This window comes from Rhopalosiphum padi, chromosome 1 (genome assembly GCF_020882245.1).
Source record: "Rhopalosiphum padi isolate XX-2018 chromosome 1, ASM2088224v1, whole genome shotgun sequence".
Lineage (NCBI taxonomy): Eukaryota > Metazoa > Arthropoda > Insecta > Hemiptera > Aphididae > Rhopalosiphum > Rhopalosiphum padi.
This window is the reverse complement of record NC_083597.1, coordinates 61,803,978-61,826,679: the sequence shown is the minus strand read 5'-3', so window position 1 is coordinate 61,826,679 and position 22,702 is coordinate 61,803,978. Positions and strand designations below refer to the sequence as shown.

Below are 22,702 nucleotides of genomic sequence, written 5' to 3'. Positions count from 1 at the left end.
CGTATTAGATACCTCACGCATTTCGTTGTCGGTATGTACTTTTTACATACCAACCTACCTATTTTGGGATATTCAGAAGTTAAAATATACCCACAATAACCAAAAATACAAAAATAAAATAAAATAACAGTTTTACATGAATATTTATTTAAAATTAGATGTAAGAAATACAAAATAAAAATCGAAAATAATTAATCCATACGAGTTTTGAAACTTATTTTCGAAAGATTATAATACAATGCGTAAGCATTCCGAAAACAAATTAATTTTTTATTCAAATTCTTAGGCTAATATGTATATTGTTTAATTTTCAACAATGTAGAACAGACATAGAAAGATTATGGACGTGGGGTGATATGATGACTTAATTTAACCCGTTTGCGATGGACGTATTTTTTGAATAAACAGTATTATATAACTTATAAGTTATATTATAGGCTGTATAATAGCTTCGTCACGAACATCGTTATTACATTATACACCATAAGCGTATGTACACGTGGGCGCTGAGCATCACTATAGCTGCCAAGTTTTCGGTCCATTTAAAGTTTGCCGATACGTGGTCCGGTAAAGTTTAAGTGTATTTGAATCTCTTTGACATACCCTTACCGCCACCAACCCATCGGCCAATGCTCCGCCATTATTCGTTCGACTCACCCCACGTGTTAGCGGTAGATATTTTTCCCAGAGGAATTTTTATCCATGTAGTTAAACGGATCAAATGCTTTACTGATTCTCTTTCATTTTATATTATTATGTATAGCTTTATTCATCTAACAAACCTTCATAAAAATCATCTTAGTTTAAATATGATAACTATCATTTTTATCTATTCGATTTTTTTTTTTATCAAAGAAAAAATTCGAGCATAATATTATATTATCGTCTAAGTGTAATTTTTTTAATTTAGTTTAAAACTAATAATAGACACAATGTTTTTTCTTATTAGACACATAACATTCTAGTCGGGTCCCAGATATTATTTTTTTTTGATAGGTTATTTACGTACCGGAATTTTGGACTGAGATTACTTACTGATTTAATTTTTTGATGTCACTATTATCGCATTAATAATCAGATGAAAAGTAGTGGTTTATCGTTTAGATACTGTTTATGATAAACCTAATATAAGTCACAATTTACACAGATAAGTCTAACGTTATTAAAACGATGAAATTCTAAAAATCAGTGATTTTAAAGTTAATATTTTGCAGTCTTAAACAGAATGAAAAATTATAGAAGTATCATATTTATAATTTTACATATTTTACTAAACATAAACAATTATGCAATTTTATTGAAATGTTTAAAATATGGTGGAAATGTACAAAAGTTCATCATTATTCAGTATAATTTTATTTTTAACATTATCATTACTCAGTGCCAACGTCAATACTTTACGAAAAATATTAACAATTTTTTTAAAATTAAAGCCATCAAGAATACCTATGGAAAACTAGAGAAAATAATATGTAAAGGTACTAAACAATATGGTAGTTTTTCGTTGACTACGACTGATATTTTATTAGTAGACACGATAAAATTAATAATATTTATGTGTAACGGCCTTCTACTATTTTTTCTAAAATCCTCTAAATCTATACAAAAAAATATATGACACACTATCAAAAATTAATATTATTTATGAGTTTATTACTAATGAAATAAAAATAAAAATCTTATTCCTGTATATGATTAAAAAAAATAGTTATATTGTTTTTGTGCATAAAAAGTACATTTTAAGTAGGTGCATATATGATACAGTATTACAGTATAATGAGATGTAGATGTGACATTTCACTGTTGTGCCATTTTTTTTTTATTTATTATCTACTATCCTTTATAAAAAATGACAATATTATATACCTCCAGCATTTTTGCTTGTTTCGAATAAGGTTATAAAACATATGTTAATGCATTTAATTATTTGATAAGCGAACATTAAAAAAAATGGGCGTGTAGGTAATTCTCAAGTGTAAAGTAGGTGTCAAATGTCGAAAGGGACATAGCGATAAAAAAAAAAAAAATTAATATTAACATCAGTAAAAAAATTTTTTAAATTATATAATTAATATAATAATATTACAATTTACAATTTATAGTTATAAACGTAGTCCTCGCCTCAGCTGCTATAATACGTATACATGGAAAAAAATACATGCAATGAAGTAAAGTATTATTGAAATAAACTTGTACCACACTCTTATTTTATTATCCAATTTAAGATTGTAACTGCTTCTTAAATCATTTGTCTGATATTAATGTATAATACATTATGATAAACATATATCATGCTTTCAAATTTTAATACTAATACTGGTGGTTTTGAAAAAGCGATAAATAAAGTGGGTTTCGTTGTGTTAATAAATACAATAATATCTCTAATATATTGTTCCGGAATCGTAAGACATTGGTGTCTGTTAATGTCGATAAATCTAATACAAATATTATGAACTATCATATAAACTCACTAATAAAAGCATTGGCATGACAGTACATTATAGATCACAATCACAACAACATTTTTGTTTAATACAACAAAGTATAGTGGTGGATACGACATATATTATAATACCTACTCAGTTTGGCACAAAAACGAATCCGTTCGTTGGTAGACAAATCTTTTTTGGCTACTGTGCAGCCTAACGGTTAACGAGCTTCGTAATGTATGTGGTGTTCTAAACATTATGAATATTATACTGACTGTGGCAGTGTTATTCGACAAATGTAAATGCGGTCACCCGTAATTGTTATTACAAAATAATTATAAGATATATTCGTATTACATTTAATGTTTTAAAGTAAAAAATATTATCCATATTTTATGAATTACAAAAATATTTTGTATCTTTAATACACCAATAATATAATTTTTCATTTCTCATTTTTGTATATTATACCCATAGGTAGGTATTTGTTATAAGTTTAAAATAAAAGTACATTTTATGTACCAATTTTAAATTTCAATATTCAATGAGTTATCATTTATAATTCAATACTATATTCTAAAAACAAAATAGGTTATATTCAAAATGTTTTAAACTGAGTATTATAGTACTATTAAATACTGTAACATAATGATGGATGATATTACTATAACTACTCTTAACGTCCAATGTTCCATAATTATAATGGAAATTATAATAACGTCAGAAATTCAGAATATTATAATTAAAAATAATATAATTCAACTAGATTAGGAGTAGATTCGTATTTTTGGTTATCCCAAAATATAATTTTAATTTTTTTACATAACTTACCATTATTTCAAACAATATTCGTTAATATTTACTTAGTCACATCTTTAAAATATTACTTTAAAATTTTGAAAAATAATTAATGTTAACATTTATGATTCATACCCCACACGATAAAGAACAATATATAAGTTAAAATTAACACAATATTAAACTAAAATATGGATGATTTACTTATCTACCTAAGTATACAGCCAAAGCTATAAAAAAAATCGTATTGAAAAATTAAATAGAATTTTATAAAAAATTCTAAAATATACGATTAAAATTATTGTTTAAACTCAATTACAACTCATTGATCGCAAGTACCAATAATTTTATTTTAATCCAAACTTATGTATGTACGAAAAAATAAATATTAGTACTAAAGAATAATGCTTGTTAAATAATTTTCTTTCACTCTAGCATTTTATATTTTTATCGTACATTTTTTTCAAGATGTGCATAATTAATTTATGATAATAAATCTTTATATACTTTATAGGTATTCATAATCACGATTTTTTTATTATTTTTTTATTTTAATAGATATAAATCATACATATAATTAAAATGAAAATTTGTTTCTGTTACATTTTTTTTTGTCAGCGTAGTTATTTTTTTTAATTTTTTTATTGATATATTTATAACAGAAAATTCATTGAAAATTAATCAATAAGTAATATTTTTCAGTCGTTATGAAGTTAAAATTATTTGTTTAAAACCATTATGATACAATGTGCCTAAGGTATTGAATTGTATTAAACGTGATGAAAAATTTGATCAATTATTAATTGTACAGCTTAATAACAATTATACAAAATTTAATTTCATTATATTATTTTTGAATTTAATATGAATAATTTATTTTTATTAAACTAACCGAATTTTAACGTAATTTTTGTGAATATGTCAAAAGTCAACATTTTTAACTATACATAACTACTAATGAGAATTCAATGGTGTTTAAAATACTCATTTGTAATTAAATTGTTTTTATGAGTGACCGTAATATTCTCCAAGAATTCAATCTAAATATTCTGTGGTAATTATAATCGCATTAATCATTTTTTTAAAAAAAAAACACAAAAAAACAATAAAATTCCACACGGCGCATATTCATATTAAATAGATAGGTACACAAATTCAAACAATTATTTTTTTCTATTAATTATTCATAGAAAAAATGTATTTAAAAATCAGCAAATTAATGACTATATAAATACAAATTAAATGTATTCATGCTTATTCACATTATTCACATATCGATTATAGTAGCTATCAAAAATTAATAATTATCCTACATACCATTCTGTAATAGTATAATGTAATCATGTCGGATATATTTTTGTCTATAAATATTTTAAACCCCTCCAATTAAGGAAAAAAAAAACTAACAACAATAAAAACAAATACTTTATATCAATTAAAAATCAACTCACTCGGTTACGATCGTTATACAATTTTCCGGAAAATTGTTTTATTTGTCAACCAACAAAATAAATACTATGATTACCGCACAACACCACGAAGAGTAAAAACGACTTGGATGTCTCCTTTTATGAATAATAATAATAATAAAACACTAAAATAAATTTTAAAAAAAACGAAAATCTCTCGTAAGTTACCAACACAATAAACACGCGATATCTACATCGGGGCGAAACGCGCGTAGAACCGCAACGATTACATGCACGGCACACGGTCGGTACGCGAAAACTGTCGGTGGTTTCCGCAAACCCAAAACCGTGTGTCGGGTGGCGACGAGTATTTTGAAATCGATTATCACCGTTCGCCATCTATCCCGAAACAATCAAACCATTCCGATTCGACACCCCCGAGCATACCCTCGTTTAAGTCGTATTCGCCACCATACAAAACATTGTGGTTGTGGTTGTTATTGTTATTATTATCATTATTATTATAGATCGTAGGTAAATTTGTTTAGTAAACCCTGTCTTACTTGCGGCGATAGAGTAAAATTTTAAGGACGGAAGCTTAATTTGTATTAATTTAAGTTTACATTTAAATAGGCCAGAGAAATATATATTGTCAGATCTCCTGTACATTTTTAAACATTTTTGTTTTTTTTTTTTAATCAATTTAGAATACATATAAAACATATCAATTAAAATCTAAAATAATAAATTAATTTAACTAACGGTAAAATTGAAAATTATCTATTGTTTAAATTTTTTTAGATTTTGAACTAGTAAAGAATGTATTGGTTTTACAAAGGTGTTTTTTTAGTGCGTGGACTACGAAGACATTTTTAAAATCAAAACAATTTCTCTGATCGTCGACAAAAATCTGGTACAATATAATTAATTAAGGGTATTAAGAGAAAAAGTAAAAATTCCAAGTATTTTTCTAAAAAAAGTAAAAAAAAATCAAGAAAAAAAGAAATTTTTACAGAAACAAGGTTTTAAAAATGTAATTGTACTATTTGTACTATTCTATTGTAATTTAAAAATTAATATTTGACGAGCCTGTAATTTTTCACAATATATTAGTGTTTTCTAGACATGATATAAATTTTAAAATATTTAGGTTCTTTTTATGCTATTTAAAGAAATTTTATATTTTTAAAGTTTTAATTCAACTAACAGAAGTATCATACAATTTTTGTATTCGATTAATAAGTTGAAAATATAATACCAGGTTCTATGAAATTTTTTAATACTGCAAATAATTAATAATAAAAATACAATCCCATTATTTTACCTGTTCTTTTACACGTTTAAATTTCAAATGTAACAATTCTTAAAAATAATGAACATTCAAAAAATAAGCTATCAACATTCATATTTTTAATTTTTTTTTTATCTTTATACCTGTAGTTTAAGAATATATTACAAATTACAAGGTTTCTTATAAATATTTTTTTAGAATAATTTAAAAAAAATAATTGTATAAATCCACATTAATTTTTATGTATGTTTGAATTTCTAATTTTTATAAAATGCGTTGTATTTTTTAAAATTGTCAAAATTATTGTGTCGATATAAAGCTTTAAAATATTATTGGTTGATGACCGTTTTCAAACAACTTAACAACTAACTAATTTAATGCGGTATTATAATTTTTCAATTAAAAAAGTTTCGCATCTACACAAAGTCAAAGAATATAACAATGCTATTATCGATGTCATGTACCCATTGTTTATTTTTTAGTACTTGTAAAATTGATTATGCCAATTAACTTGATGACACCCACATGTGTGATATAGAAAAAATGTTTTCAAAACGATTTTGAAGTAATGGATGTTGTTCAATAAAGTAATCATCCTAAACATACACTATTAAAGAATAAAACAGGATAATTCTTTTAACAGTAACTACTTATTATCTGAAAAAACACCATAATGGTTTTAGGATATTTTGTTCACATAATCTGAATTCCGAAGTCATTATAAATTAATTTAAAAAATACTGTGCTTTTAGTATTTCTTTTTAATTTGTAATTTTTGGAATGACGGCACATATTATACTTGAATATTCTTAAACACTTTTATGTATAAAAATAAAGTTTTAAACATGTGGTCAAGTATTATATAATTATTTTAATTATTTAATAATTGAAATTTTTATCTTCGTCTTTCTGTGTATCATTGTGCCACTTAACCACAATTGAAAGGCGTGTACAAATTACTTCACTAGTCATCAATTCGTAGGCCTATTTATGGGCCCTAAAAAGAAAAATAAACTATACAGCTAAAACTAAATATATAGGTGATATCAGATTGGTATGTAGCTGGTAATAATACTCTTAAGATTTATTTTGAATTAACAGTAATTCCTCTGATATATATATATAATAACATGTCCTGACTCACTAATTCGTCATCACATAGCCGGAACCGGTGAAGGTATTATGAAATTTGATAAGTACCTAGGTCCTATTTTCTTTTAATTATGCAGAGGCCCACTAAGAAAGAATTTTTCAAAATCCTCGCCTAAAGAGATTAAAAGGTGTAAGATGAAATAAATATAGTAAACATTTTTTAATGGTCAGATTTTTTATGGAAACTTAATTTTAAATAATTAAATATATTTTACCTTAAAAATATGTTTACATTTAATGGAGTTTAAAAAATGATAAATGCGGTCATCACCGTGAGAGATCAACTAGTATTAATAAAATATATAGTAACATAATATTATATTATATTATACAGTATTAGTATATACATAATAAAAAAAAAAAATACAATTCATAATATTGAGGAAATAGTTATTTTATGTCATTTTTGTCTCTTAAGTGTGTTTAATTTTGAAACTGTACACATTAAGCAAAATATAACGGCCGATTGTAAATAAAATCAATAGTTTCAGAATTTCGTTTTAATGAACCAAAGCTGGCTGTTATAGATTTTAATGGAGAAAGTTAGCCATTAAAAAAAGACTAATGTTTCAATAACAAAAAAAAAAAGATAGAGAAACTTCCTTGCGCTTAAACATTTTACAGTTTTTGTTAGTATTTCATATAAACTACATAATAAACAATACATATATATTTTTTATGTGTTACCCCATAAACATGGCAAGTTTCCTTCATGCATAATATTGTTTTAAGATAAGCGACATGTAAGGGCAAAAACAAAAATAATAAACTTGTACACGTTCAGATAAGCATTTTTATAATATCACATTCTATAATTTAAACATCGAATATTCTGATGATAAAACTTTAATGTGATAAACGTGACGATTTACGAACATATATTAAATATAAATCTGTCAAAACAAACATTGAGGTTATCAAATTATTCGATTAAACAAATAAAAATAGCTATACGTGATACAAATCATGTGTATAAACAGTTTGCTAAGCCGAATATATTTAAGTTTCAAGTTTGACATTTACCTTATAAACAAGTTTTAGTCATAACGAATTGCATAGTAAATTTCAGCTCTTTTAAATAGTAAATATTATTAATATTATTCAAAAAAGGTATTAACATACGTAATAATTTTCTTTTTGAAAAACGATGGTTTATTATTTTCGTTCATAAGTTTGTGGTATTATTTTGACTAACATTTGATTTTTAAATGGTGGTATTCTTTTTATAGGTAAACACTAAACATCCTTGTTTGAAACAAACAATAAAAATGTAGAAATTCATCGAATTAATGAGTATTGGATGTAAATTGGAATAATTTTTATAAAATCGAAAAATCCAATGATTGGCCGTTTAGACCAGTGTTTCTCAACTGGTGTTCCGTGGAACCTAAGGGTTCCATCAGCCAGTGCCAAGGGTTCCGTGAGATATTTGGGAAAATATATATTTATTAATAATATAGGATTTGGACATATAAAAGCTCTAAAAATTATATGTGGGTTCCACAAAATGTTCAAGCTCCTGCAAAGGTTCCACGAGTAAAAGAAGTTGGGAAACACTGGTTTAGACTACTATTTACAGGATAAAAAATTTGATTATTTTAAAGTTACATACTATAATTGGTATTAAATTGTACATATTACGATTTATCACAATTCTTAGCAATGGAAAAAAACAGTTAGAAAGCAAACAACGACAATTAATTAATATTTTGAGTAAACACTAAACGCAAGATAATCGAACAAATGTGTTTATAGTTTTAAACTTTAATTTAGCGAACATGAAGGCATTGAGCAGATTACTTACCGTTGAGTTTACTACACTGAACTAGAAATTTAGATGAAGTAACTTACAAATTATCACCGAAGAAGAAAGATGAGTTTACTAACTAGTACAAACAATATATCTTCAAAGTTAGATCGATGTGTGTACCTATCTACTATGCATAATAATACATTTAAAATGGTTCGTCAATGAACCATCAAAAATTCAGATACCAGTGAATTTAAAAAATAAAGATGGTGTCTATTTACTAGTGTCAAATGATAATTTATTTTCGGTACACACAATATTACAGATAATTTTAAATTTAAGATAAGCACTTTCCTCACTAAATGTCGATGCATAATATTATACTATACTATACACAAAACAATAGTAAACACTGCGCAGTGTTCACTGTATAGATATACTGTAATTAATTATTATTTTCTATAAAAAATAATACAGTTAAAAGTTTTTTTTAAATTTAGTAAATATTTATCTTATAAAAACTATAAATCAAATGTCGGCAATAGGCAGCCCGGGAAAGAGAAATAACTGGAACGCCAAAAATATTTTTTTAAACACTGGTTTGCCGCACATAATACATTTTTGATCTATTTTTATGATCTATTTGGATGTACTCATATATAATGAACGGTGTTCATCGTTTATCACTGTTTACAATAATATTCACAATAACACAACAATTATTAACTAATATTTGAGTCTTTCTAGCCCTTAATCATATTTTTTTCAAATTATTTGGACCGTCAAAGAAATTAATTGCCGACCACTGCTTTAAACCATATATGTATTATGCAATGCTATATTATTATATTTGATATACCATAAAATATATATATTATATAACTATTAATTATTGTAAATATCAGTTTAGTTTTAATTAAATCCAAACTTGTCTATTTAGATTTAACTTATTTATTTTATTTAAAATTTTAAAATTAGAATTAGAATTCATGACAGTATCACTTTCATTTTATAACACGATAAAAAAAATTGTAAGTATGTTTAAAATAGGTGTTACCATCTTTCAAAGCTAATGCAGTAAAAATAATTCATTTATATTTTATCAAACGTAAAACAATTACAATTGTATAAAATACATTATTATATCATAATTTAAAAATTAAAAAAAAAAATTTTTTAGTATATTTAATGCTTATCTTACAATTGGTAAGTTCGTTTTATAAGAAATAGGTGAATTATTAACTTCACTACTAATAGCAACTTTCAAATCAGTTTTTTTTAAATATTACAAGGATATTCGAAAAATTATCACTTTATAATACCATTACATTTTGTATTAATTGGTAGGAGGATTACATGAAACTTTTAAAGCATTTTTACTGCTATAATCTAAAATAAAAAAGAAATTACCTTCTCGTTATATTATCTACATTTGAAAAAGTAATTGAAAACAATGTGATTATACCATACAATTTAAAAATATCCTTTATAATAATACTGTTTTTCAAGCGTCTGAAACTTTTTCATTTACCTTTTAAATAAAGAAGCATTGTATCAAATTAAAAATGTTAATTAAATTCTTGGTAATACTATTTAAAATACCTGAATTATATATATATATATATATATATATATATACATAAGTTCCTCTAAAAACTTAAACATTCAGCTACTAAGACATATAAATACATAATGTATGCATAAATAATATTTTTTCTTATTTTAGTCCTCATTTAATAATAACAGTGATATTGAGTTTATAAGAGCTTAAATTTTATAATTTTTAACTACTATATTTAATTTTATTTTAATGTAAATTTTATAAAATGCATATCAAAATAAATTGTTTAATGCATGCATTTATAGCCTTATAGGTATATCAATGATTATTTTCTATTTAATTATTATCATTTGATATTTAGGTAAAAATGGATAAAATAATTGGAAGGAGTGTGGATAAAGGGTAATAAATCAATTCGACCATTTTTTTTTATTATTATGACACTATATTGTATCCTTACTTATCAATGATAAATTATCATCAATCATTTAGGAAAAATGAAAAAACCATTTATGAAAAATCAGTTCAGCTAATACAGACATTTTTACCGTTTCTTGAAAAGTTCAATGAATTTGCTTAGAAATCGGGAAATTGTAAACTCCTACATGACGGTATAATGATGTAAAACCATACATCTGTAAATGTCATTACAACTAAAAATAAGATAATATTATGTTAATTCCTATAATACATTAAAATTAAAAAGTTTAGTGTATATCCAAATGTATATAAATGTCCTTCTTTTATACAAACTGAAGACCGACAATTTAAACTATTGTGTCTAGTTGGTGCAGTTAAAACGTATTTGTTATTGTGTGATTAATTATTATTATACGTATTCAATTATAATTTATAAATATAATCGATAAAAATAAACATGGGAAATCGTTATGCTTTAAAGTAGGTGACAAGTGTAACTCATTTTTAACTAGGTTACTATAATGGATTAGTCAAATTTTAATTAAATGATAAATCATTATATACGATGGGAAACGGTAGGTATAAAAATATTTCATAGAATATTATATTATATATTCCTGTAGACTATAATTTATAAAATATTGTATTAAAAAAATATATATCATAATATATTAAAATACTATTGTTTAGTAACTGTCAAATATGCTACCACGTATAACGAGAACCTCACCGTTGTATCAACGTTAAATAGTATCATATATATTTCCGATTTATATCGGGTTCGCCGCTTTGGATATAAATGTATGCTAATGTACGACTACTATATTGTGATGCGGTGGCATTATAACACATTTTTGTATACAGATTCGCTGGTGTACCAAGAAGCTACTGATGATTTGTACATAGACTTAGTCGAAAACTCAGCAATTCTCGAACGAATGGACATCTCGAATCTGCCCTTCAACCACCCGTGTCACGTTGGCACTCGTATTAGATACCCAGGCTGTTTAAAAACGAGACAGCGAGAATTTTAATACATAAGTTAATAGCACTCTAGGAAAAATAATATGCCTAAAGGATCGAGAGAGATGAAAAATCGGAGCAAATACGGGAAAAACTCGTGAAAAAAGACATTTGCGCGCGTGCATCTGGTACTCGATGTCGATGACTGCGACCTACGGTATAATATACACTATGAGAAGTTAATTTTTCTGTTCGCGTTTCACATAAATTCAGTTAAATTTCAATAAATTTGTTATCCTGCTGTTTTCGCCTTACACCAAATTATATCGTGCAAAATATACCAAGTTCCAAAAATCTTACTATATTCGTGACAATTTTACACTTCTATTGACTCGATTAGATTTCAAAAAAACTATCACCAATATAGTTTTCAACATGAGCAGATAGAATGATAAAGTAAAACTCTCAACTGTTTTCCTTAGGATCGAATTGAGACCAATGAAGCGTTTTCAGCCTCCACTTCAACATATTATTTAATATTGCATGACCGGATTATAACTTATAATCCATTTAATCGTGAATTAATAAGAGCATTGTAAATATTATTATTGTAAAACTAAAACGGTTTACACTTTTAGCGTGTAATGCTTCTAATAAAACAACTCAAGTTTCCAATTTCACATTTCCTTTTATTGTGATTTTCTTAAATTAAATATACAATATACGGACAGTGGGTCACACTTGGTTAATGAGGCCTGAGCAGATAATTAACCTGATGGGTGGTCCTATAAGAGCATAACCTATTATTAACAATATTGGAAAGTTGCTTATGTTTTGCTTTACAATGTTAGGATGAAACCGTTGTCTTCTCCGTATCCGCTTACACAAGTGGTGACGATATAGTGCAAAGGCCTTTGGACGAACGCCTAAGTAGGCACGTTGGGTAGGTTACGCGTTGATGGTTATGAAAAGAACGTTTTTATTCCTCACATTGACGGATAGCCCCCCTCCATAAATGCGCGGTACTTCGGCCTTTGGATTCATAGCAAGCTATGTCATGCATTACCTAACCCTGAGGCAAGCTTTGCCAAGCTTTTGCGGTCCATGCCTGGCAAAGCTAGAACCTTGGGAGTAGAAGAGGCTGGGCTATATAAAATTTCTATTAAACGTCAATATCAATATTTGATGAAAACTAAAAAACTTATAGTTATTCATTTTTGAACAACAACAAAACACTTAAATGTTTTAATCAAAAACTGGTTTTGCATAAAAATCATTTTTATTTTATTTTTTTATTTTTTTTGTATTTTCCGATTATTTAAAAAAAAATACGTTTTTATTTAATTTAATACTAAAAACCACCATCACAGTTAAAAATTGAAGCATACTTACTGCTCTAAAAGGCGATGAGTGTTAGACATTAAAATGAAAAAAAAATTTAAAAAAAACTCGACTAAAACCAATACATTTGTTCAACTCAGAATCTACTACTAATACTATATATTATAATACACCTAAAAAGTTCAGTATTTGTTTACTTAGTCGTTTTTTTTCTTTTAATTTTCTATGGTGTATTAGTATTATATTGTTATTTATTTATTATGATTTTTATTTTTTAATTATACATACAACTGCCACAATAGCTGAATATTATATTTATATTGATTTTACTTATAACTCTAAGTAATAATATATAAAATACAAATTTTAACTATGCTAAAGTAGCATTAAGTTATCACTCTTAAATTTAAATAAACTATGAACGAAATTCAAATAATTGTATGCAGAGATGAGTGCTAGAAACATATTTAATTTTTATTAATGTAGGAACTAAGGAACTTACCATGTATATAATGTATGGTTTTTCCTGGTATTTCGTTTATAATATGCAGAAACTTGTATACGCACATTTTGACTAATAAAAATAAATTTAAAATCAAAAAGTCACATTTTACTTTACAATAAAATTATACTTTCTTATTAAAGGTTAATTATTCTCCTGTAAAAGGATTTGTTGCCAAATTTTTACTAGTTAATTGGTACTTTGGGGAATAGTAATATTAAAATTAAGATTTAAAAAAAAAACTTTGCATACATTTTGGAATGAGTTTAATAATAATAAATTAAAATAACCTTTTAAAAATGATTTTATAGAAATAAATAATAATTATGTTAATGCGTTGTGAAAACAACATTGTTCCTGGTATCCATTTTCTTAATAGCAAGAAAAAAATATTATATTGTTGAAAATGAATAATTATAAAATACTATATACTTATAATTATTTTATACTATCTTATGTTCGTTACTTTTTATACTTGTAAAATAAATATAAGTTACTAAAAATCAACAATTTCAATTCATTTAAATCAATTTAACTATAAATATTACAATAGTTAATTATTGAATACAACGATGTTATTAAAATATTAGTTTCATTTAATTTATTTAGGTAGTTTACATATTAAGCCCAATGACGGTAGGTATATTAAAAGTTATAAATATTTTAATATTATTCATTCAGAATAAAACTATGAAATATTATAAGATAATTATTAGTAACCATATTATTATAATTCAAAATTAACATTGTGCTAATAAAATAATTTAAGGTTTATCTACCGACTACAGTCTACAGGTATTCATACAATTCCGACCTTAAGTAGATTTAAAATCTCACAAGACCCATAATAATTATGTAGTAGATATATATTTAATATTATTATATATTAATAGATATTTCACACGCTATATATATATATTGTTATTATAATTATTTACTATTATTCAAATACAAAACAAGGCAGTAAGAGTTAAGTATAATAATAATAGAGAGATTTTTTTTAAATTTGTTTGTAATGAAAAAATTACACTTTTAATTGTAATTTGATATTGATTAAAAAAAATACACAAATCAGTATATCGTATAAAATTAGATTAAAAATGTTAATTTATTTAACTGTATTAGAAGAAGAATTATAATAACCCCGTATCTATGTCTTCAAATTAATTATATTTCTTCTTAATTTAAACTTAGCATTTTTATTGAATTAATCAGTTCAACAAAAACTAACTCTTTGTATTGTTTAAACATTATTCCAAACGTTGAAGTTTTACATAGTTTTTCACTAAATCATTAACTTTTTTTCATTGTATAGTGTTTTGTCCTCTTTTTTAACTTAAATACTATGTCAGAATACTGATATTAAGTAGAATAACAATAACCAGATTCACATAAAATGATGATAACTATATTTACACAGATAATGCAAATAGATACATACCAATTCAGAATTATTTATAAAAGCAATAATAATCCAATATTTATAAATTTAATTGAAATATATTATATATTATTTTACTCATTATAAACTTTTCATTCCTAGACAATTTAATTAAGCAGGTAATAAATGACTCAACCATATTTTTATCATTTTCGTTTATAATAATATTATAGTTTATTATTAGATACGAAAACAAAAAAATATGTTTTAAATTCATCAACTACCATTCATAATTAATCAATTTTTAAGAATTAAAATGTATTTTAAATATGATACCCAAATACAATGTTAGGATATTATTATATTATTTTGAATTTGAATACAAAATTACAATAAATAAAAATATAATAAATCTTTATTTACCACACTGCAACAATATACAATACAAATAAAGCAATTTTTAAAAAATTTTGTTCTGTTAAATTGGTTTTCTCCGCACAAAAAACTGATTGTAAACATCTAATGGCAACCCATCCTCAATCATAACCTATAATTTTTTTTTATTATTATTTATTGTTGTACCTATCACTATTTTAAATTTTAAAACAATAATTTCAAATTATAATAAGAAAACTATTCTAACTGGAATGCGTATTATTATTATTTCTTTTTTAGAAAACTAAATTTAAAAAGGGTATTAACAAACTGATAGTAAATTATTAAAGTAATAAGTGGTGTTTGATTTTAAATATTATGAAAATGTATGCTATCTCCAAACATTTTTTTTTTTTTAAACTTAAATAATTATATAGTATAGTAGCATATCAACTATGTAAAACAATAAAGGTAGATTTAATATTATTTTATTAATATACATAAATAATATTATCTTACTTGTGACCTACAATACCTATTCAATATACATAATTTTCTCATTTTTTCATTCAAAAAATATAAATCAATAATTAAAATAATTAAATTTATCTGTTTTAAGTAAAATATCATAAATTGTTTAACTATAATATATTTATTTAAATATCTTAGATAAGCACAATAATATGTGTCATCATAGACTATTCTTTAAAATAATAATATTATATTATAATGTTAGATATACTAATATAATCGCATGTCATGTTCTTTAATACACGTATTACTTAGACTCCACTATTCACTAATTTATTAGAGAGCTCTTAAAACTTATTCTGAATTGCTATAGCTCCCCATATTATATTTTGGACTTAATAAGTCTTAAATACAATTTTCCTACAATGAGATATAAAACATTGGCTAAGAACCTATGAAATACGACTGTTTCTCAAATGTGGCTATTTAAAAAATTAAAAGAGACGTTTGAAGACTGAAGAAAGAATATAATATAATTTAAGATAGAACAATTAGAAATAATGTTTCTGAAAATTCCAAAAATATTTTTATTATATATCTATATTTTATAAAAAGCATAATATTTACATCAAAGTTTTAATTTTAATTAAATTTGAATTCAGCTATATCGCCTTCTGACATTTTACCCTTGGGTCCCACATATTAAATACATATCGCTTCATAATTTATATATACAGGCAAAACGCTAACAATGTGCTAGAAACACAGGAACTGCTAACACGCCGTTACGGATTTACACGCTGCATACACTTTGTCGTTTATGGAATATTTTAAAAGCAACTAGGGAGCAGCGGTCACATTAAACTTACATCAACGCAACCGTATAATTATAATCGCATCGTATATTATAATAATATAGTTATTCGGCATGTGAGTAGAACATGTGTCAATTTTTGAGAAGAGACAGGAAATCTTTCCCAACGTCTGACAAAAAAAAATAACTTTAGTTTTGGATCTTGACATAAACTCAAGACAAATTTATTTATTGTTACATTTACATATTTCGAGACAACTAAAAGTTTTAACAAGTGACGTATACCTCGTATTATTTTACTTTACGAGTATACAAAGTACAACTACAGACATTATACGTACACGCATTACTTAAATTAAAATAGTTATATAATATTTCCAAAAGCTAGGTTTATTTTTATAAGTGAAATAACTTAATAAGTTTGGATATTTGAGAAAATACAAAACAAAAAATATATGTAATAAACTCAAAAATGATAGTAAATTATCAAAGTAATAAAATTAAGACAACAGGTACATTTAAAAAAAAAACCACTTGACTCTTAAGATGAAAGTTGTATAACATGAAAAAAGTATACCAAAGTGATATGAATTGAAAGATTTATATAATAAACAAGGTTAAGCGTTATTCTGGTAACTTTGAAAATTAGAATTTTAAATATTTCAAATTTATTGAAGATAAATTAGATTAGGATATTCTTCTTTTATTAAATTTTATAAATGTATTAACGATGCTTTTCGAACTACATAGTTTGTCTTTTTTTCGGATTTCACTTTTACGTAGAGAACCTACATGACCTTCATTATACACACTGTATATTGCGGTAAATGGCTTTTATATTTCGACTACCATACCAAAGAACCCATACCAAATAGCAATTTCAGACCACGTTCAATTGTCTTGCCTGTAAATAATAAACGTACGAAAAATATGTTTTTAAGTCAGGACCCAAAACAAATTGGTATCGCAAGATATTTAGATTAAATTACACTTTTATTAGGTACATATTACACTTATTGTATTTATACGTATAAATGTATAAATATATAGATGATATATACATACTTAAAATATTGTAAACGGGTGTGGTGGCACAGATGAGGGTCGGCCTGTATACTATCATGCGATAAAGAGGATTAGACCACGACGAAAGTAAATATATTTGTAGAGCTGTTTGTATGGCAGACGTGAAAATGCCATTTAAGCACGATATGTGTATGTGAATGGAAGAGAGAGAGAGAAAGAGAGAGAAGGAGAGAAACAAAAATAGAAAGAGAGAAACAACTAAAAGAATTTAAAATACAAAAATGTGTACGCGGACGATATCCAATGCGTTCGCTTCTGTACGTTATGTGCATTATTTAAAAAGCCGTTAAAACGAAAACCGTGCTCTTGTTTTCTTATTAAAAGGGCTCGGCACCACACCATGTTTTTGCCGAAACATAATCCACACCGTGTTACGAGTGCATAGGAATAATATCGCGTAGTATTTTCCCGGCCTTAACCTACAAATACGCGTTTAAACCTTTAACCAGTGTGTGTACCTACTATTCTCAATCGAATAACGGCGACCCAATGGGGGCATACAAGCTTAAAATGGATTTCAAGGGTTGTGTATAATTACAGTGTTTCCCTCGCAAGTAGTTTTTCCTCGTTGGTTTGGGCCCATTTTGCAATGGAAAAATTTAGTATATAACATTTTACAGGTCAACAATTCAAAACGCACAATTGGTATTTTTCATAATTTCCTGCAGGAGATATGGACTATTTTGTATTTTGAAGGTCTGAAATGCCGTACGTAGAATGATAGATGATCAATAAATTCAGTAAACCATTATATAATATTATACTCGTATGTTTTAAAATTACCTGTGAAGTAAAATAATCTTATATAAGACAATAAATCTAAGACTTTAATGATAAAGTTAGGTAAACTACACTATTTATATTAGATAGAGTACACTTTTGAATACATAAGTTAAAGATTATAGTACGTTTTGGTAAATAATTACCAACATTTTTCTTTAACGTGGGTATTATTTCCAAAAATAAGTTTCTTTTTTTATGATAAACTCATTTAATTTTTATTGAAATTGTATACTTTTTATAATCAAGTAAGAGGTTATTGAAAAATATTTATTTATTATGATAGGTTTTAGTTAAAAATACATAATAAGGTATTGGTAAATAAATGTATTTAATTAGTATTAGGCAATATACAGGATGATAAACCAAAGACCCCAATTCCCCTATTTTTTTTTAATAATGGAGTTATTCGAAATTGTTAAATACACTTGGGGAACATATTATTTTCGAATACTCGAAATATTTTTTACTACTTTTTAAGGATGGTCCTATTGTAGTACAAACTTCTGTATTTCAAATGGAAAATATAAAAAAAGGGGGTTTTTTCTGCAAATTTTTAAGCAGATACAGTGGAATCTCGATATCAAGTTATCGAGGTTCCACTGTATATGTATATTTTTAATTTTTATGTAACTGAATAATAATAAAATACTAAATATTCTACAATTTATATAAATAAAAAATGCATTAATATGACAAATTATATAATATATATAACTAATAATTATTAATTATCACAATAAAAAATTTTCTCAGCGAAGATAATAAATTGCAAATTATGTAAAGTGTAATTAAATTTTTCTTGAATAGTTTAAAATTAAAACATAATTATAGTTCACCATTTTTAGATTGTATGATTTAGAAAATATTATTATTAAGAACAAAATATATAAATTCAAAATATTAGATAGTCATCTTATAGTTATTAAAAATTAATATTTTAATCCAGAGCTACATCATTGCCACAATTATTAATTATTTTGAAATAAATCTTCATACGACTATTTTTCATGTTGTTCAAATTCAAAAAAAATCTCATGAGATAGATTTGAACCCATTTTTAATATGTACTTGTATACCTACTATAGATTTAAAGAATGTTTCTGATCAAAAAAAATTTAAGTTTCCATTTTAAATGTTTACTTTTATATACTTTTTAAAAACTATATGATAGTTTTGAGAAAAAATAATTGCTTCTTTCTTATGTAGTTCTTTTGCAATATGTTTAAAGACACAGTCAGATAGTTTATAACTATAATATTATCGGTACCATTGACAGAAAAATAATTTTATTTTCCTCTATAAAATTATAAACTAATAGTTTATGTAATGAAAACAAGTAATCATTGTGTATCAGATAGTTCTTATTTGTGCTAAACAAAAATTGGAAAACTAATTTAGTTTTAAGAAAACTTTTACCTGAGTACAATATCTATAAAATCCATCAAAGTCGTACTTTCCTTATTGGATTTCTACCAACAAGATTGAAATGAACCTGAAACTATAAACGTTAAATTATATATTTAAGTATCCAAACAAGTCTACTGTAAAAAAACATCAGTAAAAAACTATTTAAGCAGTAGTTGATATTGTATCATATTAAACAAACAAGTAAGAAAGTCATTAGTTTCTTTTTTTAATAGATCAAAAAATCATTTTTTCTTATTTTTATTAAGATTTAATGCGAATATAGTGGAATATATTGTAATATTTACTTATAGATGTGAGTGATAGTTTATCAACTAATTTTTTTATCCGATGCATATAATTTCAAGACAAACCAATCTGTAAATAGTTATCTTATTCTGTGTATTATCTTGTATATGATAATTTTGTACGTATTTTAACATTATACATATTTATCCAGTTCACTAAATTTCTTATAATTTCTTATCATATTCAACGTTATTTTATAGAGTGATATAACTGAATTAAAAGTATTAGCACAGATGATAATGTTTATTTATATTTTTATTTATAGTCTACATATATCTTTTTATACCTTCCACATCACTTATTTTGGTTACACAGTACTTTATAAGTGAGATTGTAATGGATATTATAAATTTGAATTCAATAATATAACATTGTAAGAGTATATCAGTGGCCTCAAATAGGTAGCCCACGGGCTACATGTTGTCCATGAACCATCACCAGAAATTCCCGTGAAAATATAGTCAATGATACAAAATAATATATGTCAAGTATTAAATTATACACTATTAAATAAATTATTGTTATTAAGAATCATTTCACTGTACATCGTTGTTATAATAATTATCAATAAAAGAAATACATGTCTTGATTTATTTTAGATTTAGTATTTAAATTAGTAAAAAAATGGTGTTTTGCCCGTGAACCTTTGACAAATGAATGTATAGCCCATTGGTAATATGATTTTGATACCTTTATCTTTGACAATTATTCTGACCAGAGACGATCTGTCAGCCTATATCACTATGCACTATGTATATTTTATGATATTGCTATTAAGGTAATTATATTTACTATCAGTATTACAGTATAGGTTGATTAAATTGTTACCGAAAACATTGCATTCGCCATATTATAAATAATTAGTTATTACAATAGTATATATTTATACCAAATTATAATATTCTTATTAACTTTTGAGTAATTACTACCTTACCGTCCTTACTGTAGAACGGTATGAATATAAGTTCATAGTATAAATAGATAATAATATCATAAGTAATCTACATTCTACATCCTTTGAAAATGTCATTATGTGTATAATACAATTAATAATATACTTTACATATTTATATAGGTATAATTTTAAGAATAAGGATTTTGAATTATAACAAAACAACTAACATTGTTATTAATTAATGTGTATTCATTTTGAGTAAAAAAAAATTTACAAATTTTCGTTATTTTGACTAATTTTATCAAAATTTTAATTTCAAACATTTGTAAACAAAATTGTGTTTACGTATTTTGAATATTTTATAATAACTTTAACAATTTATACGGAATTTATGTCCTATTGTATTAAATTTTCAAACATATTGAAGTAACGAAAATTTTTTTATCGACAATAATTGAAAAAAAATCAAAAATTAGCCATGATAGTAAATAGCTAAAAATAATTAAAATGATTTTAAAATTAAATCATGCATACGAAATTCTATAAAAACATTTTCCAAAAATTTAATATAACATCTAAGGTGGATTGTTTTTTTTATTGAGCCAAAAACCTAACTATATTTTGTAAAATAATGGTTTTGCGAAAAAACTCCATGTTATTTTGAAAAATACCTGAAAACACTTCATTGTAAAATCAATACATCATCGTTTCATTAGAATCTAAAATAAAAAAAGTAGAAATGTTAGTAGGGTTGTGTATAATAATTTACATTGTAATAATATATAGAGTATAGACTATAGAGGAATACCTAAGATAATATTTTAAATAAAATAAAATATAAAATGATATGTGATAGGTAGCGCTATCGTGCAACGAAAGTCAACAACAATCACTGTTCTTCGTACTTATATTAAGTCGGTTCTAAAAAACGGCGATAGATGGCCGTGCATTACCGTTCAAATGTTAATAATAAAATAAGCAAATATTATGAAGTTAGTATAATAATAATAATAATATATGACATAGTAAAAATGTAAAAATCATTTTATAATTAATCAATAAAAAAAATAAACTAAAAATAAATAAATAAATAACTAAATTAATAACAGGCATCAACGGGTATTAAGATACAGTAGGCAACAATGAAGTAGCAAATGGCTTCCCCTATGATGCGACAACGCAATGCTCACGTAATATCTAATTGATCATAATATTACTATGAATTATGACTATATCATATTATTATATAATTTATATTATTTATGGTCTAAGATAAATTTATCTTACTATTTTTACTATATTAATCCATGATTTTGTTAAATATATTACATTAAATGTAATTATAAAAACCAAAATAACAAATAAATCAGCAGATTAAAATGTAATTTAAATAATCGTGTAAGTTCCTACAATAGTCATATAATGTTAAAAACTTTTTAATTCTTGATAACTATTTATATTAAAAGACAGTATTAAATGAAATTGTTTTTAAATCCATACCCTGACTTCGTAATATTTTTCTCTAATGTGTATCATTTTAAAACTTTTAAAGTATTAAAACTATACAA

At 24.7% G+C, this 22,702-nt stretch overlaps 1 protein-coding gene across 2 annotated transcripts in view; it reads right to left on the bottom strand.

Annotated features, from left to right (window-relative positions):
* LOC132917478 (uncharacterized) overlaps positions 1–4,938 on the bottom strand; it is a 262,491-nt gene extending 257,553 nt beyond the window's left edge. For both annotated transcript variants that reach the window (XM_060978230.1, XM_060978229.1), the window contains exon 1: positions 4,679–4,938. The gene's annotated coding sequence lies outside the window, so the exon portion shown is untranslated. The remainder of the gene's footprint in view (positions 1–4,678) is intronic.
* Between the last annotated feature and the right edge of the window lie 17,764 nt (positions 4,939–22,702).